This window comes from Leopardus geoffroyi, chromosome B3 (genome assembly GCF_018350155.1).
Source record: "Leopardus geoffroyi isolate Oge1 chromosome B3, O.geoffroyi_Oge1_pat1.0, whole genome shotgun sequence".
Taxonomy (NCBI): Eukaryota; Metazoa; Chordata; class Mammalia; order Carnivora; family Felidae; genus Leopardus; species Leopardus geoffroyi.
Window position 1 is genome coordinate 143,830,412 of NC_059337.1, and position 19,867 is coordinate 143,850,278.

Consider the following 19,867-nt stretch of genomic DNA (forward strand, 5'->3'; position numbering starts at 1 on the left):
TATTAGTAAATGCATTGACAATACGTCAGATGACAAAGACAACTCCGATCCAGGGGCTTATTAAGTCCAAAAAAGTTTCCGTTGCAGATTGATGAATCTGTATATTAACATGTCACTAATTGGGCTCGGTTAATAGCACCAATTAGAATCTCTAAAGGAGAGAACCTGGGGAGACGCTGCTCGCTCTTTAAACTGGTCCCGAAACAAATTACTGGGGATGAAACGCTCAAACTGGTAAATTAATACTTTGAGACGCAGACCGTCCCGAAAGCCCCACTGCGTCGTAGACAGATGTGCTATAACGCTGGAAAGCATTGCAGCTCACAACAGGAGTTTGTTCTAGAAAGCCCTGAGGTCCAAGTAATGCGTGGCATTACTCACAGCCTCTTGTGTGAAGAAAAGTTTGCGTGAAGATCTCACTTCCTGCTAAGTGACATATCAAATGGGTGACTCTAATGTGATGATGGCACTGTGTGTTTGAACATTACCTGGGGAAAAGGAAACGGCATCTTAATACTGGGCTCGGCCATTCCACACCAGCGTGACTGTCCAAAGAAGGGGACTGGGTCAAGAGCTTAGGAGCTAAGAGAAGAAATGCACGGTGGGACACTGGCAATGACTCACTTAGCGACTCTCCCTTGACTTTGACAAATGGTGTACTTCACCTGGCCTCTTGGGGTACCTGCATGAACTTAACTGGAATTGCAAGGATCATCAGGCTGAGCTGTCCTTCAGCTACGCAGGCTGTGAGAAGCAGTCTCAAACGTGCAGGCAATAGCGTTCGCACGAGCCCTTCCCAAGGAATCAGCTGGAAGGCTGGTGGCGAGCACTAGATGTGTTTAATTGTGGGTCTGGAGGCATAACACATAACTGTTACAAGTTCTGACAAAATAGAACGCAACTTCAAGGGGGCGGAGGAGGGAGGGAGAGAGGGGAATGGAATAAATCCACTGGCTGCCGCGAAAGTGACAGGTGGGAGGCACAGGACATCTCCAACGCTGACAAACCAAATATTAGTGTGCAGCGTCTGAAATTGCCAGGATCCGACCACTTCTGACCTACGAAAATGCCAGTTCTATACGGCTGAAGCTAATTAAACATAATAAAAATACCAGAATGAAGACAGCCAACCAAACAAAAACGCAGGCTTCCCTAACTCACAAAAGAATTGCAAAACAAAACCATGCCGCAATACAGATATACCTTGAAAACATCATGCGTAGGGAAATAAGGCAGACCCAGAAGGGCAGATCCTGCGTGATTCCACTTAGAAGTGGTACCTAGAGTAGTCAGATTCGTGGACAGGAAGTGGACTGGAGGTCACCAGGGGCTGGGGAAGGGGTCGTGGAGGGGGACTTGTTGCTTAATGAGCACAGAGTTTCCATCTGGGGTGAGGAAAGGGCTCTGGCAATGGATGGAAGTGACAGATGTGCGACACTGTAAACATACTTCGTGCTCCTGAATCGTACACTTTAAACAGGTGAGTTATATCGTATGTGAAATAGATCTCAGTGAAGATATTTACCCCCCCCCCAAAAAGTGAGAAAACACTAAGAAGAAAAGACATTATGCTTTAAAAAAGAAGAAAGAGGGGCACCTAGGTGGCTCAGTCAGTTAAGCGTCCAACTTCAGCTCAGGTCATGATCTCATGGTCAGTGAGTTCGAGCCGCGCATCAGGCTGTGCGCTGACAGCTCAGAGCCTGGAGCCTGCTTCGGATTCTGTGTGTGTGTGTGTGTGTGTGTGTGTGTGTGTGTGTGTGTTTGTGTGTGTGTGTCTGCCCCTCCCCCACTCACATTCTGTCTCTCTCTCTCAAAAATAAAATAAAAATGTTAAAAAACAATTTTTTAAAAAGAAGAAAGAAAACAACATGCAGAGAAAGAAACAGAATAAAGTGCCAGATACACAGAAATATAACATAGCAGAGTGGAGACCAGCCCATCAGTCACAGTGAACATCAACAGGCTTGATCACCTCTTACAAGAAAAAGATTTTCAAATCGGCTTATACAGCAAGCAATGCCACTAAATCAGTGATTTAGGAAGACTAAAATTCATGGGCCAGGCAAAGGTATATTGGGCCAATGGAAACCACAAGACAGGGTAGCAATAAATGTGACGAAGATGTGATGTTATCAGGCCAAAGGAGATTTAACAGTTACGAATTCCTGTGCAACAAAGAACAGGCAACCACCCTCCCAAAACACATGCCACAGGAGATGTAAGAAGAAATGGACAGAAACACATCAACGCACACTGCTCCCTCTGATCACACGCTCTTGGTCAAGAAAATGACAACACAGCAAACAAAACAGAAAAGGTATTTATTTAAAAAACTCTCTTGGGGCACCTGGGTGGCTCAGTCAGTTAAACATCCGACTTTGGCTCAGGTCATGATCTCGCAGTCCGTGAGTTCGAGCCCCGCGTCAGGCTCTGGGCTGATGGCTCAGAGCCTGGAGCCTGTTTCAGATTCTGTGTCTCCCTCTCTCTCTGACCTCCCCCGTTCATGCTCTGTCTCTTTCTGTCTCAAAAATAAATAAACATTAAAAAAAAAAAAAACTCTCTTGGTCAAGCAAATGACAACAACAGCAAACAAAACAGAAAAGGTATTTTAAAAACTAAACAATATAATAAATAAGGAAGTTTTATGGTTTTATGTGAAATTTATGGCATAATAAAAAAGAATATCTCTTCCCAAACATACTTGAAACATTTACCAAAATGGAAGTTTACGCACACACCCGTGCATTACGTCACCATGCTTTTCATAATGACTATACGAACTTCGCTGATTAAAATGCACTAAAAGTGTGCCTTAGGGGTACCTGGGTGGCTCAGTCAGTTAAGCATCCAACTTCAGCTCAGATCATGATCTCACAGTTTGTGAGTTCGAGCCCTGCGTCGGCTCTGTGCTGACAGCTCAGAGCCTGGAGCCTGCTTCGGATTCTGTGTCTCCCTCTCTCTCTGCGCCTCCCCTGCTCATGCTCTGTCTCTCTCTGTCTCTCAATAAACATTTAAAAAAATTTTTTTTAAAGTGTGCCTTAAACACAAATTTCAAAAAAAAAATTTCTCGCTGGAAATTTGAAATCTTGCTTAAACAACTCTCAGGTGAAAAGCAAAATGCAAAGTGAAATTGCCAGGTTTCTTGAAAAATAATGACAACACTACATATTGGTATCTTTGGGATACTTCTAAGACGATTGTCAGAGGGAAAAAAAATCATGACTTCAAATACTTTTATCAGCAAAACAAAATAATGAAAACAAGTGAGCTTTAGCGCAACGAGAACTAGAAGGTGAACAACATAGTAAGCCGGAAAAAAAAAGCACAACAAGGAAATAACGGAGTAGCAGAAATTAATGAGGTAGTGGGACTATAAATGGAGCAGCCGCTCTGAGAAAAGTCTGGTGGTTCCTCAAAAAGATAAATGCAGAGTAACCATGTGACAGAGAAATTCCAGCCCTAGGTATCTGCCCAAGAGAAATGAAAACACATGTCCACATAGAAACTTGAACACGAATGCTCATAGCAGCATCATTCGTAATAGCCGAAAAATGGACACAACCCAAATGTCCACGCACCGATGCCTGGATAAACAAAGCACGGTCCGCCCACACAATGGAATATCATTCAGCCATAAAAAGGAATAAAGTACTCAAGCATGCCACAACCTGGATGAGTCTCAAAAACACGATGCAGTGCGGAACGAGGCCGACACCGAAGGTCACACACTGTAGGACTTCTTTTACGTGATCTGATACAGGCAAACCCATACAGGGAGTAGATTGCCAAGGGACTGGGGGAGGGGAGAGTGGAAAATAATTACTTAATGAGTAGCGGTGTTTTTAGGGCACAATGAAAAATGTTGTAACCAGAGAGAGCCAATGGTTGCACAACATCGTGAATATGCTAAATACCACCAAAGTGTTGGCTTTAACGTTGGTTAATTGCATATTATGTAAATTCCACCTCAGCTTTGAAAAAGAAGGAAGAAAAAAAGAAATTAATGAGGTAGAAAAGAGAAAAGCCATAGAACTAATTAGTAAGTCAAAATCCTGATCCTCTGAAAAAATTAACAAAGTGGGGAAGCCTTTCATTATCAAGAAAAAAAAAGGGATAAAGCACATAGATACAAAATAAGAAATGATAAGGTAATCCACATTACAAAAGAGGGGTTTAAAAATTACAGGGCGCCTGGGTGGCTCAGTTGGTTGAGCATTGGACTCGTGATCTCAGAGCTCAGGTCATGATCCTACAGTTCATGAGTTCGAGCCCCACATTGGACTCTGGACTGGCAGTGAGGAGTCTGCTTGGGATTTTTGTCTTTCTCTCTGCCCCTCCCCCACTTATATTCTCTCCCTCTCCCTCTCTCTCTCTCTCTCAAAATAAAAATAAATAAACTTTTAAAAAATCATAATACAGTTGACCCTTTAACAATATAGGTTTGAACTGTCTGGGTCCACTTACACGTGATTTTTTTTATATAAATACCGTCCAGTCCTGTAAATGTATTTTTCTTACGATTTTCTTATTAATGTTTCCTTTTCTCTAGCTTACTTTATTGTAAGAATACAGTATAGAATATATATAACACACAAAATGTGTGTTAATCAACTGTTCACGTTCTCAGGAGGCTTCTGGTCAACAGTTGACTACTGGTAGTTAAGGGATATGTGGATTTCCAATGGTTGGCACTCTCACCCCCATGTCGTTCAAGGATCGTCTGTGGACCACATTACACGACTTTATAAAAATAAATGTGAAAACCTAGATGAAATGGATAGTTTTCTGAGAAAGTAAAATTTACCAAAATTGATCTCAGCAAGGACAAGAAGGCATAGATTTATTCCACAAAAGAAATGGAGAACATTACGAAGGTCTTCAAGAAGAGATAGAAAGAAAAAACAAACCAAAACAAACAAAAAAAAACAATGAAATTGGGGAGCTCTAATATATATATATATTAGATTAAATATAGATATATTAGATTAAATAAATAAATATATATAATATATAAATATATATAAATATTATAGTAAATAATAAATATATAAATATATATTTATATATAAATATATAAAAATATCATATATATAAATAAATAAATATAAATAATAAATAAATATATATATAATATATTATATAGTATAATATAATATAATATGATATATATTTTATATATATAAATTTTTTAATGTTTATTTATTTTTGAGAGAGGGAAAGAGACAGAGCACCAGCAGGGGAGGGGCAGAGAGAAAGGGAGACACAGAATCCGAAGCAGGCTCCAGGCTCTGAGCCATCAGCACAGAGCCCGACAAGGGGCTCGAACCCAGGAACTGGGAGATCACGGCCTGAGCAGAAGTCAGACACTTAACTGCTTAACAGACTGAGCTGTCCAGGCACCCCTCGATGTATTTTTAAATGCTAAGATCCACTCATACTAACGGGAAGTGAAGGAAAATGAGACTTCTCCAAATAGACCTTTTTAAATGATTTTGACTTTTGGACCATGTTACTATATTACACATACATAAAATTAAATCAACAAGATTTGGCGGGGGGGCGGGGGACCCTCAAATTGAATACAAACAGAAACAAATGAACGTAACTGTATATCAGTTTCATACGGTAGCCACGTCGAAGAAAAAAAGAATGACTTCAAGTACTTTTTAAACACATCGATCTGTTTGTGTCAGGATAAGAAGAACGAAAAGAAATTCTGAGCTTTGGGGCCCCCCCTCCGCCGCTCTAGCAGCCATCCCGCTGCATCCTCCAGAGGGAGCTCTGTCAGCCCTATGATCCGGTCTCCGCTCCCCACTGCCCTGCGATTTTCCTTGGGCTTAGAGGCAGAGGGACAACAAAAAGTGGCCGAGAATGGCCAGAAGGCGCCTGAGGCGGAAATGCAGAAGGAATGAAAGGCAATAGATAATGAGGAGCCAACAAGGCGGAACAGCACGGAAGCTTTTTGTGGGTCTCGCGTCCAGGAAATCCAGCCAGACCAACACTAAACCATCCCGCACACCTAGAAAACTGATTGGAGGATTAACACAACATCTGCACAACCGAACCACAGAATTCAGCAGGTACGCGATGCGGAGAGGTGAATTTGGGGAGCGAGAAGCCCCGGAGGGTCGGGAACCGCTTTCGTGAGCGGAGAGAGGAGGGAGACTGGGGAGGGGGGGGGCGAATACGGGAAAAGCACCCCTCCCCAAAAGCAGCTGGAGAGAAAGAGGAAAATTGGAAATGGCCGCAGGGACTAAACTAAAAAGGGAGAAAGGAGGAAGGAGAGGGTTTAAATTCCATTAAGACTGTAAACGAGGGGAGCGCAAAGGCTGCAACTCCGCAGCTCCCTACCTGGCGGTGCTCTGGTGGGAAGGGCGAATCCCCAGGAGCAGGGTGGGGTCCGGGAGGTTCTCGGGCCACACGGGAAAAGCGGTTCCACTGCTCGAAGGACATCTGGTGGAGACTGTTGAAGCCGCCTGGTCCCGGCGGACCCCGGAAAACGGCCACATTCGCTGGTGCTGGAGCAAGGTCATTAAGGGTGAAGCCTGGTGCCAGACGTGTGTTGTGATTTTCCACCATCCCTGAAACGCTGCTGCTACACTATCTCACGAACATTTTCTGGGGCAGGTGGCACCTGGCCGCAGTGTCAGGGCACCGGCAGCAGCAGGGTCCAGCAGGCGTTCCTGGGCGCAGCGGACATTTGGCTGTCGCTTGAGGGGCCATCGCTCGGTGAGACCCTCCCGCAGAGGGATGGAACGGGTCAAAGCCGGAAGTAAGGGGCCGGGGAAAACAGCCGCATCTGAGACAAAACTCGGGAGAGAGGTACTGCCCGGGGCCTGGTCACGGAGAGTGAAAAGGCAGGGAGTGGACGAAAGCTGAAGACAGAGGACGGGTGCTCGATTGCCGATCCGGGAGAACAGAGCGGGTAGCTGGGTGGCGCCATTTTCACCGCTGCCGCGCAGGCGCATACGCACCCACGAGCGCCGCAACAACCCACCCCAGTAGACTAGCAGCGCCATCTAGTGGACAGCGGAGCTATTACACCGAGCCCCGCCCAACTCGGACAGCTTTGCTCTTGAAGAACACGAGTCTCACCACCGGCTTGGTTTACGGCCTGTCAAGCACTTCATAGTCTCACTTCTGGGTTTGGAAAACGAAGTAATTTCAGTCCTACTTCAATCTGTTAGAAGATTCATCTGTTCAATTTTCTTTTCTTTTTCTCTTTTACACTTGTTTGCTTTTTCTCGAATACAGAAAGAGAAAAAATTCATTTTTATTTTCAATTTTTATTAAAAATATTTTTTAATGTTTACGGCTATATTTTTTACTTTTGTGTAAATTTTTTCAAATTGTAATTTACTTCCATCATTTTATTTTAGTCTACTTCAGTGTATTCACCTTTTCAAATTTTCAAACAATTTCCTTTCTTTTTCTTTTTTCTCTTGTTCATTTCTTTTTCTTGAATGCAAAAAGAGAAAAACTTCATTTTTACTTTCAATTTCTATTAAAAACATTTTAAATGTTTTACGATATTTTTTGCTTCTATGTAAATTTTTTCAAATTCTATTTTACTTCCATCTTTTGAGTCTACTACAGTGTACCCACTTTTTCAAATTTTCAAACGATTTCTTTTTTCTTTTTTAATCTTTTTTCTCTTTTTCATTTCTTTTCCTTTTCTTGAATACAGAAAAAGAAAAAATTCATATTTATTTTTAATTTTTGTTAAAAATATTTTTCTTTAATTTTTTCTACTATATCCTTCACTTTTGTGTATATTTTTTCAAATTCTATTTTACTCCCATCATCTGATTTTAGTCTACTTCGGTGTATTCATTGTTTCAAATTCTCAAATGATTTCCTCTTTTTTTCTCCCTCCCCTTTTTCTTTCTCTAATCTGTCAAACCATTTTCAACACCCAGACCAAAACACCTAGGATCTGGCATCATTTATTCGATGTGTGTGTGTGTGTGTGTGTGTGTGTGTGTGTGTTTAATTTTTCAATTTTAATATTTTTTAATTTTAATTTTTTATTTCAATTTTTCTACCTCATTAATTCCTTTTCTCACTTCAGAATGACAAAACGAAGGAATTCACCCCAAAAGAAAGAGCATGAAGAAACGACAGCCAGGGATTTAACCAACACGGATACGAGCTAGATGTCTGAATCAGAATTTAGAATCACGATAATAAGAATACTAGCTGGAGTCAAAAATAGATTAGAATCCCTTTTTTCAGAGATAAAAGAAGTAAAAAATAGCCAGAATGAAATTAAAAATATATAACTGAGCTGCAATCATAGATGGATGCAGCGATGGCAAGGATGGATGAGGCAGAACAGAGAATCAGCGATATAGAGGACAAACTTATAGAGAATAACGAAGCAGAAAAAAAGAGGGAGGTTAAGGCAAAAGAGCACGATTTAAGAATTAGAGAAATCAGTGACTCATTAAAAAGGAACAACATCACAATCATAGGAGTCCCAGAAGAGGAAGAGAGAGAAATAGGGGTAGAAAGGTTATGTGAGTAAATCATAGCAAAAAACTTTCCTAACCTGGGGAAAGACACAGACATCAAAATCCAGGAAGCACAGAGGACCCCCATTAGATTCAGCAAAAACCGACCATCAACAAGGCATATCATAGTCAAATTCACAAAATACTCAGGCAAGGAGAGAATCATAAAGCAGCAAGGGAAAAAAAGTCCCTAACCTACCCTACAAGGGAAGACAGATCAGGTTCACAGCAGACCTATCCACAGAAACTTGGCAGGCCAGAAAAGAGTGGCAGGATATATTCAATGTGCTGAATCAGAAAAATATGCAGCCAAGAATTCTTTATCCAAAAAGGCTTTCATTCAAAATAGAAGGAGAGATAAAAAGTTTCCCAGACAAACAAAAATAAAGGAGTTTGTGACCACTAAGCCAGCCCTGCAAGAAATTTTAAGGGGGACTCTTAGAGGGGAGAAAAGATGGAAAAAAAAAATATATATATATATATATGCATATATATATATATATATATATATATATATATATATGCCAAAAGCAACAAAGATTAGAAAGGACCATAGAACACCACCAGAAACTCCAACTCTACAAGCATTATAATGGCAATATATTCATATCTTTCAGTACTCACTCTAAATGTCAACGGACTCAATGCTCCAACCAAAAGACACAGGGTAACAGAATGGATAAGAAAACAAGATCCATCTATATGCTGTTTACAAGAGACCCACTTTAGACTTAAAGACACCTACAGATTGAAAATAAGGGGATAGAGAACCATCTATCATGCTAATGGTCAACAAAAGAAAGCCAGAGTAGCCATACTTATATCAGACAATCTAGACTTTAAAATAAAGACTGTATCAAGAGATGCAGAAGGGCATTATATCATAATCAAGGGGTCTATCCACCAAGAAGACCTAGCAGTTGTAAACATTTATGCGCCAAATGTGCGAGCACCCAAATATATAAATCATTTAATCACAAACATAAAGAAACCCATCGATAGTAACACCATAATAGTAGGAGACTTCAACACCCCACTCACAGCAATGCACAGATCATCTAATCAAAAAATCAACAAGGAAACAATGGCTTTGAATGACACACTGGACCAGATGGACTTAACAGATATATTCAGAACATTTCATCCTAAAGCAGCAGAATATACATTCTTCTCCAGTGCACATGGAACGTTCTCCAGAATAGACCATGTACTGGGACACAAATCAGCGCTAAGTAAGTACAAAAAGATCGAGATCATACCGTGCATATTTTCAGACCACAATACTATGAAACTCGAAATCAACCACAAGAAAAAATTTGGAAAGGTAACAAGTACTTGGAGACTAAAGAACATCCTACTAAAGAATGAATGGGCTAACCAAGAAGTTAAAAAGGAAATTAAAAAGTATATGGCAGTCAGTGAAAATAACACTACAGCCCAAAACCTCTGGGACGCAACAAAGGCGGTCATAAGAGGAAAGTATATAGCAATCCAGGCCTTCCTAAAGAAGGAAGAAAGATCTCAGATACACAACCTAACCTTACACCTTAAGGAGATGGAAAAAAAACAGCAAATAAAAGCCAAAACCAGCAGAAGACAGGAAATAATAAAGATTGGAGCAGAAATCAATGCTATCGAAACCAAAAAAAAACAAAAAAACAAAAAAAAACAGTAGAACAGATCAATGAAACCAGAAGCTGGTTCTTTGAAAGAATTAACAAAATTGATAAACCACTAACCAGTTTGATCAAAAAGAAAAAGGATAGGACCCAAATAAATAAAATCAATAATGAAAGAGGAGAGATCACAACCAACACAGCAGAAATAAAAACAATAATAAGAGAATATTATGAGCAATTATATGCCAATAAAATGGGCAATTGGGAAGAAATGGAAAAATTCCTAGAAACATATACAGTACCAAAACTGAAACAGGAAGAAATAGAAAATTTGAACAGACCCATGACCAGTAAGAAAATCGAATTAGTAATCAAAAATCTCCCAAAAAACAAGAGTCCATGGCCAGATGGCTTTCCAGGGGAATTCTACCAAACATTTAAGGAAGAGTTAACACCTATTCTCTTGAAGCTGTTCCAAAAAATAGAAATGGAAGGAAAACTTCCAAACTCTTTCTATGAAGCCAGCATTACCTTGATTCCAAAACCAGAGACCCCACTAAAAAGGAGAACTATAGACCAATTTCCCTGATGAACATGGATGCAAAAATACTCAACAAGATATTAGCCAACCGGCTCCAACAATACATTTAAAAAATTATTCACCACAACCAAGTGGCATTTATACCTGGGATGCAGAGCTGGTTCAATATCCACAAAACAATTAATGTGATTCATCACATCAATAAAAGAAAGGACAAGAACCATATGATCCTCTCCACAGATGCAGAGAAAGCATTTGACAAAATACAGCATCCTTTCTTGATAAAAACCCTCAAGAAAGTAGGGATAGAAGGAGCATACCTCGAGATCATAAAAGCCATATATGAACGACCCAATGCTAATATCATCCTCAATGGGGAAAAACTGACAGCTTTCCCCCTAAGGTCAGGAACAAGACAGGGATGTCCACTCTCACCACTATTATTCAACATAGTATTGGAAGTCTTAGCCTCTGCAATCAGACAACACAAAGAAATAAAAGGCATCCAAATTGGCCAAGAGCAGGTCAAACTTTCACTCTTCACAGATGAAATGATACTCTATATGGAAAACCCAAAAGATTCCACCAAAAACCTGCTAGAATTGATTCATGAATTCAGCAAAGTTGCAGGATACAAAATCAATGCACAGAAATTGGTTGCATTCCTATATACCAACAATGAAGCGGCAGAAAGAGAAATCATGGAATCAATCCCATTTACAGTTGCACCAAAAACCATAAAATACCTAGGAATAAATCTCACCAAAGAAGTGAAAAATCTATATGCTGAAAACTATAGGAAGCTTATAAAAGATATTGAAGAAGACACAAAAAAATGGAAAAAGATTCCATGCTCCTGGATAGGAAGAACAAGTATTGTTAAAATGTCGATACTACCCAAAGCACTCTACATATTCAATGCAATCCCTATCAAAATAACACGAGCATTCTTCACAGAGCTAGAACAAAGAATCCTAAAATGTGTATGGAAGCAGAAAAGACCCCGAATAGCCAAAGCAATCTTGAAAAAGAAAACCAAAGCAGGAGGCATGACAATCCCAGACTTCAAGCTATACTACAAAGCTGTCATCATCAAGACAGTATGGTACTGGCACAAGAACAGACACTCAGATCAATGGAACAGAATAGAGAACCCAGAAATGGACCCACAAACATATGGCCAACTAAACTTTGACAAAGCAGGAATATCCAATGGAATAAAGACAGTCTCCTCAGCAAGTGGTGCTGGGAAAACTGGACAGCGACATGCAGAAGAATAAACCTGACCACTTTCTTACACCAGACACAAAAATAAACTCAAAATGGATGAAAGACCTAAACACAAGACAGGAAGCCATCAAAATCCTCAAGGAGAAAGCAGGCAAAAACCTCTTCGATCTTGGCTGCAGCAACTTCTTACTCAACACGTCTCCAGAGGCAAGGGAAACAAAAGTAAAAATGAACTACTGGGACCTCATCAAAATAAAAAGCTTCTGCACAGCAAAGGGAACAATCAGCAAAACTAAAAGGCAACTGACAAATGGGAGAAGAGATTTGCAAATAACATATAAGATAAAGGGTTAGTATCCAAAATCTATAAAGAACTTATCAAACTCAACACCCAAAAAACAAATAATCCAGTGAAGAAATGGGCAGAAGACATGAATAGACACTTCTCCAAAGAAGACATCCAGATGGCCAACCGACACATAAAAAAGTGCTCAACATCACTCATCATCAGAGAAATACAAATCAAAACCACAATGAGACACCACCTCACACCTGTCAGAATGGCTCACATGAACAACTCAGGCAACAACAGACGTTGGCGAGGATGCAGAGAAAGAGGATCTCTTTTGCACTGCTGTGGGAATGCCAGCTGGTGCAGCCACTCTGGAAAACAGTATGGAGGTTCCTCAAAAAACTAAAAATAGAACTACCCTACAACCCAGCAATTGCACTACTAGGCATTTATCCAAGGGATACAGGTGTGCTGATTCGAAGGGACATATGCACCCCCATGTTTATAGCAGCTCTATTGACTATAGCCAAAGTATGGAAAGACCCCAAATGTCCATCTATGGATGAATGGATAAAGAAAATGTGGTTTATATATACAATGGAGTATCACTCGGCCATCAAAAAGAATGACATCTTGCCATTTGCAACTACACGGATGGAACTGGAGGGTATTATGCTAAGTGAAATGAATCAGTCAAAGAAAGACAAAAATCATATGACTTCACTCATATGAGGACTTTAAGAGACAAAACAGATGAACATAAGGGAAGGGAAATAAAAATAATATAAAAACAGGGAGGGGGACAAAACAGAAGAGACTCATAAATATGGAGAACAAACTGAGGTTTTGGGGAGGGGTTGTGGGAGGGGGATGGGCTAAATGGGTCAGGGGCACTAAGGAATCTACTCCTGAAATCATTGTTGCACTATATGGGATGTAAATTTTAAAAAATAAAAAATTAAATTAAAAAGAAAAATTCTGAGCTTTGAAAAAGAAAAGAAATTCTGAACTTTTAGTGAGAAGTCCATTGTTGCCAGTGGATTTGGGCACTGCAGTTCTTAAACTATTTTCTGCGTAGGGTTGAGCAAAAAAGTAAACATGGATGTTATTAAAAACCAAGGTTCTTTGTACAAGAAGGAGGGAGCACAAATGAGGTGGGGAGGACTGGAAGAACCCCAAGATGTTGGAATGAAATTAGAACTATCAATATGAGCTAATTCTTAAATATTTACTTGTTAGCTCTCTCCGCTGAACTGACCTAGAAGTTGGTAACAGGCCTGGGGCAAGAAAAGTCAAAATTATTGGTGCCAGAAAGTAAGGAAGCATTCAAAACTCATGGAGACATGTCAAAATTTTATAAGAATTGGCCTGAGGAAGCTCCCGTCAGACAACTTGGGTGGAATTTTATCATCAATGAGCATAAAGCATTGAATTTAAAAAATGAAATTTTAAAAGGAGGATTCCAGCTCCGGCCATAGGAAATGCCTTGGAGAGCTAAGCCCCTTGCTGACAACAACTGAAAAATAGATGAAAAAACCTTGGGAGGGCACTGGAGAACAGCCAAGGCGGACAGAACTTGAAAGGATACGCCCTGCGAGAGGAGAGAAGTGCGTGGTAGGAATTGCACAAACATCCCCACTTTTTCCATAGGGGCATTTTCCACTTCCCAATGCAAGGACACCAAATCCATCCAGAAAGCAGAAGACCTAGGGGACTGGGGAGACAGAGCGGATTCAGAGCTGCCAAATCAGCTGGGACTTGAGGGGTAGAATTGTGAGATGGTGAAATTCTCTGCACGAATGCCTCTCAAGTCACCGTCTCAAGTCGTGATTGCTCAGGGTGAGACCCTAAGACTCCATGCAAACAAATTGGTAGACTAAGGAGCTAAGGGGGGGGACACACCAGCCAGTGAAGAGCGATAGAGGCAGATGTTGGAGTTCATGCCCCGCAGGACCGAGGGTCTTTGGGAGAGCCCCTGGGCTTTCAGATGAGACTGCAAAAGGGCCACATCTCAGAAGCTAGGGAAATGCTCTGGGACTAAGGATCACATCAAGGAGTACAGATTATCCTAGGAGTGAGGGGAAATTAGAATAAGCCAACCCTAATAGAACTTATGACCAACGCTCAGCAAGGTCAAGGAGATCTGGTAGACTGCATGCCAGAAGAAAAAGCCTCTTTGGAGGAAAATAACATAATGTAGAGTCTCTTCACCTTTATATCTACAACATCTGGCATCCAAACAAAAATTGTAACGCATTAAAAAAAAAAAAAAAAAAAAAAGGATCGAGATGCCTGGGTGGTTCAGTCAGTTAAGCATATGACTTCAGCTCAGGTCATGATCTCGTGGTTCTAGAGTCTGAGCATCAGGCTCTGTGCTGACAGCTCAGAGCCTGGAGCCTGCTTCCGATTCTGTGTCTCCCTCTCTCTCTGCCCCTCCCTCACTCGCACTCTATCTCTCTCTCACTCTCAAAAATAAACATTTTTTAAAAATTTATTTTTAAAATAAAGGACCAAATGACTGAAAACCAAAAGTTTCATTTTGGTGAAGACACAAAATGACAAAAGAGACCAAAACTATAATAATAATAACAATAGGTTTTGAATCATAAATGATTCTTGTGAAGTTTTGAATCACAGATGATTCAGACATTTGAGGCTAGCAATGAAAGAATTTTAAAATAACTCTGATTCATATGTGCAAGGAAAGAGAGAAATTCACTGAGGACCTGGGATTTATACTTTTAAAAGAGTCTAATGGAAGTTCTAAAAATGAAAAATATTAAAATTAAAAATTCAATAGGTGGTATTAAGAGCAAAAGAGAAAGTCAGAGAAAATCCAGAGTGAATCACAGAGATAAAAAAATAATCTTGTGGTGTTTACATACCAATGTCCTGCAGGAGGAAGAAATCTCTTATGCAAACAGAACAGACCATACCCTCAAAATATTCAGAACCAGAGGTGAACTCAAACTAACTAGACCAGTAACCCAGACCTGACCAAACTCCTAATTCTACCTGTGTAAAAGGGAAAAGGGCACACTGTCTCTGGGGGAAAATTAATATTTATTTCAGCCTTTTTTTTTTTTAAGAAAATGCTCAGCATAAAGTCACTATTTACAAGACATGCAAAGAAGCAGGAAAATGTGACTCCCAAATCAGGGCGAAAAAAACTGTCACAGGAAACAGACCAATAGATGACCCTGATGCTGAACTTAGCAGTCAAAAGCTTTAAGATAACTATTATAAATATTTAAAAATCAGATTAGAGCAGAAGATAGCCAACATGTATTAAAAGATGGGGAATTTCAACAGATAAATGGAGTCTCTAGAAAAGAATGAGATGGCAACCAAGAATTTAAAATTTCATTATCTGACACAGTGTAAAAAAAAAAAAGGATTAGTGGACTTCAAGACAAGTCCGTAGGAATTGACCAAAATGAAGCCCGAAAAACTGGAAGAGAAAAAAAATGAGAATACAGCAATGGGATGTGTGAGACAATATCCAGAGTTTCAGACATAATTTCCAAGCTATTCAGGATCTAATAGAAAAGCCAGAATTATCCTAGAACCAGGAGCACATCAAGTGAGTGAGAAAACAATTAATAGACGCTAAGAAGGAGATGATGATACTAGTGTTGGAATTATCCAGAAGGGATTTTAAAGCAGCTCATCATAATGAGCAATTACAAACACACTTGAAACAAATAAAAGTATAGAAAGTTTCAGCAAAGAAACAGAAAATAGAAAGAAGATCCAAATGGCAATTTGGGGACTAAAAGATATATGAACCCAAATTAAAGTCGCGTTGTATGGAGTCAACAGAAAAATGGATAGGACAGAGGAAAGAATCAGTGAACGTGGAGGTAGAAAAACCGAAAGCAACAAATCTGAACAGAGAAAAAATAGAACGCCAAAGAATGAAAGACCCTCGGGGACCTGTGGGATGATAACAAAAGGTCTAACATTCACGTCATTGGAGTCCCCGAAGGAAAGAGCAAAGAGTACAGAGCCAGAAAACCATTCAAAGAAATATGGCTGAAGGCATCCCAAATTTGGCAAAAGACATAAACCTACCCATTCAAGAAGTTGAGCCAACACCCACCCTGATAAACCCAAGGAAACCCACACCACAACACATCCTGATCAAACTTCAGAAAACTAAAGACCAAGGAAAAATCTTGAAGCAGTGAGAAATGACATGTAACCTATGGGAGGAAGCCAGCTTGAGTGACAGTGGATTTCTCTTCAGAAACCAGGGAGGCTGGAAGGAAGTGACCCGTTTTTTTCAAGCACTAAAAGCAAAGAACTGTTAGCTCTGAATTCTGTATCAGGCAAAATTCCTTCCAGAAGGAACGGGAAGTAAAATACTCTAAGGTGAAGGAAAGCTAAGAGAATTTTATACCAGCAGATCTTAAAAGACTGGCCAAAGGAAGTTCTTGAAACAGAAGGGAAATGATAAAAAAAGGAATCTTGGAAGATCAGAAAGGAAAAAGGAACGGCATCAGGAGCAAATAGTGAGTAAATGCAATAGAGTTTTCTTCTCTCTTGAGTTTTCTAAATTATGTTTGATGGCCAAACCAAAAGGTGTAACACTGCCAGGTATAGATTTCAATGTGTGTAGAGGAAATCCTTAAGATAATTCTATTAGAAACAGGGGAGGCAAAGGGACCGAAAGGGAGGAAGTTTTCTATATTTCACTCAAGGTGGCAAAATGTGGACACCAACAGATCTTTGTGGTGATGGAATGGTTCTGTGCCTCAACTTCAGAAACGATTGTGTGAATCTACACGTGTAACAAGATGGTATACAACTGCGCATACACATCATACCGATGTCAGTTCTCTGCTTGCGATAGGCACCATAATTATACAAGATGCAACTACTGGAAACATTGAAGGAAGAGCATATGAGACCTCTGTGTGCTATCTTCGCAACCTCCAATAAATCTATTGTTGTTTCAATATATAAAATTCTTAAGCCGGCCAATGAATCTTTTTACCTGAATGTGTTTCTGCAGAAATTTAAAAAACGCTGGCAAAAGTAATGCCATGTTATGAGCCTTAAAGACACTGAAGTCATTAAGATCCCTGGAAATGACTACAAGAAAAAAATAAATGATTAAAAATAAATAAAAAGTTCTTTAAAAAAAAAAGAAAGAAAAAGATGAAGGTGAAATGAACAAAATTTTCAGACAAACAAAAGCGAAGTGATTTTGTCACCAGCTTACTAGCTTAGTATACAAGAAATACTAAGCAAGTTTTTTTAGAACAAATGGAAATAGTCCCAGAGGGAGGCACAGAATTATGGGAAAGAATGAGGAATCTGAGGAGTAAGTGGTTAAATATATATTTACATTATTTTTGTGAATATATGTTAACCATTTAAAACTTATAAAAGAGAAGTAAAAATATGTGAAAACGTCAGCATACAGGGCAGAAGGGGGAAATTGTAGCAAAGCTTTTCTAACATTCTTGCACTGTCTGGGAAGTGATAAAAGTGTGAATTTAAGGGAGACTGTAGCAAATCAGAAATGCATATTGAAATCTCTAGCCTATAAAACCACTAAAGTGATACAAAAATGCCTACCTAAAGATCTAACAGGTCAAATGTACTAACACTTGATTATTCTCAAATAAAGTAGGAAAGGTCGGTTAAGGAAAAAGAAACAGAATGGAACATATAGAAAACATGGTAGGATGGTAGACTTAAAGCTAACCATAAGTTCATTTTATTAAATGTAATGGAATAAACACTCCAACTAAAAGACAAAAATGTCAGGCTTGGTAAAAATCAAGACCCACTGTGTGCTGTTGACCAGGTGGACACTCTACACAGAGGAATGGCTGAAGGGCACAGAAAGGTTGAAAGTGAGAGGCTGGAAGTAGATGCCATCATCACCCAATAAATCTGTCTTCCACTTTGTCTAATCTTTTGTTAAATCTTTCTAGTGAGTCCTTTTATTTCAGATACTGTCTTTTTCAGCTCTAGAATTCCTGTTGGATTATTTTTAATGGATTCCAGTTCTCTTTTGAAATTCTCCACCTTTTTATGCATTTTCTTGATCTTTTTCCTGTTGCCTTAAGCACGTTGATGATGGTTACTTTAAAGTCCATGTCTGATGAAGAGAAATTAGGAAAACAATCCCGTTTACAATTGCACCAAAAATAATAAAGCACTAATAGAGCCCCTAGGAATAAACTTAACCAAAGAGGTAAAAGACCTGTACTCTGAAAACTATAAAACATTGAGGAAAGAAATTGAAGATGACACAAAGAAACAGAAAGGCATCCCATGCTCATGGATTGGAAGAACAAATACTGTTAAAATGTCTATACTACCCAAAGCAATGTACAGATTAAATGCAATCTCTACCAAAATACCAACAGCATTTTTCACAGTACTGGAACAAACAACCCTAAAATGTATATGGAACCACAAAAGACCTCAAATAGCCAAGGCAACCTTGAAAAAGAAATACATAGCTGGAGGCATCACAATTCCAGACTTCAAGTTATACTACAAAGCTGTAGTCATCAAAACAGTATAGCACTGGCAGGAAAATAGACATATAGATCAATAGAACAGAATAGAATAGAAAACCCAGAAATAAGCCCACAATTATATGGCTGATTAATCCTCAACAAAGCAGGAAAGAATATCCAATGGCATTGGGAAAACTGGACAGCCACACGCAAAAGAAATGAAACTAGACCACTTTCTTATGCCATACACAAAAATAAATTCAAAATGCACTAAAAACCTGTGAGACCTGAAACCATAACAATACTAGAAGAAACCATGAACAGTAATTCCTCTGACATCAGCCATAGCAACATTTTTCTAGATATGTCTCCTGAGGCAAGGCAAATAAAAGCAAAATTAAACTACTGGGACTTCATCAGAATCAAAGACTTCTGCACAGTGAAGGAAACAATGAACAAAACTGAAAAACCTACGGAATGGGAGGAGATATTGGAAATGACATATTCAGTGAAGGGCTAGTATCCAAAATATACAAAGAATTGATACAACTCAACATCCAAAAAACAAATAATCCCATTAAAAATGGGCAGAAGACACAGACATTTCTCCAAAGAAGACATACAGATGGCCGACAGACACATGGAAAGATGTTCAACATGACTTGTTATCAGGGAAATGCAAATCAAGATATCAGCTCACACCCGTCAGAATGGCTAAAGTCAACACCACAAGAAACAACAGGTGTTAACAAGGATGTGGAGAAAGGGGAACCCTCTTTTTCTGTTGGTGGGAATGCAAACTGGTGCAGCCACTGTGGAAAACAGTATGGAGGTTCCTCAGAAAGTTAAAAATAGAACTGCTGTATGACCCAGTAATCACACTACTGGATATTTGTTCAAAAAAAAAATACAAAAACACTAAATCAAAGGGATACATGCAATCCCTATATTTATAGCAGCATTATTTATAATAGCCAAGATTTGGAAGCAACCTAAGTGTCCATTGATTGATGAATGGACAAAGATATATATGGAATATTATTCAGCCATAAAAAAGAATGAAATCTTGCCATTTGCAGCAGCATGGGTGGAGCTAGAGAGTATCACGCTAAGTGAAATAGGTCCATCGGAGAAAGACAAATACCATACGATCTCACTCACAAATGGAATGTAAGAAACGAAACAAATGA

General features: G+C 39.4%; 1 non-coding gene across 1 annotated transcript; it reads left to right on the forward strand.

Moving 5' to 3' along the window:
* The first annotated feature begins 17,170 nt into the window (after nucleotides 1-17,170).
* LOC123584711 lies at nucleotides 17,171-17,300 on the forward strand. Its single transcript, XR_006705657.1, has one exon. It is a non-coding gene; the product is annotated as a small nucleolar RNA SNORA33 (small nucleolar RNA).
* The last annotated feature ends 2,567 nt before the right edge of the window (nucleotides 17,301-19,867 follow it).